The sequence below is a fragment of the Austrofundulus limnaeus genome, unplaced genomic scaffold (genome assembly GCF_001266775.1).
Source record: "Austrofundulus limnaeus strain Quisiro unplaced genomic scaffold, Austrofundulus_limnaeus-1.0 Scaffold14, whole genome shotgun sequence".
Classification (NCBI taxonomy): Eukaryota; Metazoa; Chordata; class Actinopteri; order Cyprinodontiformes; family Rivulidae; genus Austrofundulus; species Austrofundulus limnaeus.
Genome location: NW_013952416.1, coordinates 4,483,029 through 4,485,350, shown reverse-complemented (window position 1 = coordinate 4,485,350; position 2,322 = coordinate 4,483,029).

Sequence of the window (2,322 nt, the reverse complement as noted above, 5' to 3'; positions counted from 1 at the left end):
CACACACACACACACACACACACACACACACACACACACACACGTGAAAAAAAAAAGAATGTTTACATCACTTGATTCTCCTTTGACTTTATTAGGAACGCACACTTAAGTACAAAGGCGCCTTATTCAGTACTTTGAATAAAAATAACAGCAAGTCTGGGAGGGTGCACCTTCTGCAGGCTCACAGATGTCCAAACCTAACAAATACACTTTAGTGCTATACATACTGATAAAAAAAATCAACAAAAACAAACAAAAAAAACAGTCACCTTTCAAAAAGGAAAAAAAAAGTTTAAACCAATTGTGAACTATTTGTGCTTAGTATGTATACTACTAAAAAGTGAGAGAATGTGCTGGTTTACATGTTAAAAAAACAATATATGAATATATAATGTGTATATAGCACTATGCCTCATTGTAAACAAAATGTATTGTGTGTTTTTCTGTTTTCTTTTTCTAATAGCTACAGGTGGGTCCCTGTTGATTACTAATAAGACAGGATTTCAGGTCAGTTTTGTTTCAGTGTGTTCATTTAGGGAGGAAATGAAGGGAAAAGTCCAACACGACACTGTAGCAAAGACAAAATAAGAGAAATCTTTGACTATCACACTAGAAGGTTGTGTTTCCTTGACTTAGTTAATTTTCTTTTTTTTTCCTTTACAAAGCAATTTCAGATGCAATACATAATAATCTAAAGAAAGTCTCTGTGAAGACGTGAGGTAATAATGTACAGCGCACTGTTGGTTGTCAATCTTTAAGCTGCGGATTCAGTAGGATACTGTACTGTATGTCGACTGCCATCTAACGAAAAGCTAAAGAATGTGGTAAGTAAATGGATAAATGGGGAAAAAAAACATTTTCACTGCACAAATCGTCCTTATTGGTGAAAATCACTGTATTTTCCTATTGTAAGCCATTGTAACTATATTATCACCACATGTTGATGGTGCACAGGTTTGGTTTCAAACCTGCTTTTGCTTTTAGCTCGTTAACGGTAACAGCCACCGAGTCGAGTCGTTCATCTCTGGTAAAGGAACGTGGCAGGGAGGAGGAAAAGCTGGTTTGACCGTTGACCCCGGTGCAAAGCAAACAGTTGATGCTGTAGAAACCCTGGAAGCGACAAAAAAACGAGCTGCGATCGGTTTTTATCTTCAGACTCTTTCCCACAAATACTGAACCCAGTTTTTCCCTCACCGACGACCAAATAGAAATCAGGAACCTGCTCTGTTCTTTTCATCCAATCCAAACCCAAYGTTGAGACTGCACTACGCACCAGGGTTTCTACGGCTGCTGTGCCTGTGTGGGTACCATCCATCAGAATTACCCGATTTCCATCATGGCAAGCCTTAAAAATCAATTGGGGGAAAACTAAGCTACCACTAGCTTTTATTATTACAGTTTAAGCTCCTTTCCAATCCAATGTGGTTTATTATTAAATAATTACTGACGTAATTAATACTTTTTTCAATAGCCATATTATTAAAAAAAGGTATATACATATATATATGAATATATATTTGTGTGTTTGTGTAGATATCTAGATGATTATATACTTTCTTATAGAAAACTTTGATGTTGGTCATTCTCTGCAGTGTTTTGAGAACACGACACATTTCAATAATATCGCTGTCTATTTGGTCTAGGTCCTAGGTCAATGGGCAACAAATCTAAATATATTTTTTGTTGTTTTTAAATCCGAAAGGGTTTAAACTCACAAATGCAATACTTTTCTTTCCACTCTTCATTTTAGAAAAACGGGAAGTGGTGATAAAGCCATCTCGATAGGCAAGTCGACCAAAAACAATAAAAAAAAATCATTAAAAAAAAGAATAGAGAGCACGGTTCACCATGGTTCACAGAATAAGTTTTGGATGTTTTTGATGCCATGGTTATAATRATAAATAAATATGTTTGTGTCACTCATGAACTTGTTTTGCCATAAAATCAGCCCCAAACAGGACAGAACAGGTCGAGTCAGCGTCAAACAAAGAGATTTATGGGTAAACTTCTACAACACACTTATTAGTGACTGTAAACTGTCTGAATCTGCTACATGTGAGTGTTTTTTTCTTTCTTTGTTTTGGGTGATATAAAGGGCATACATTGTTTTCGTTGATTTTCATAACTTGATTTGTCTATTTACATCTAATGACTATCAAAAATTAAAATGATTTGTTTTTCTCTCTTTTTTTAACTTAGTTTTTGGTAAAACAAACAAAAAAAGGTAAATACTGCTAGTAAGATTTTATATTTTTACATATGTTTGTTTTGTTTTGCGTTTTTTTCTTTTATATATATATATATATATATGCCACTTAGTTG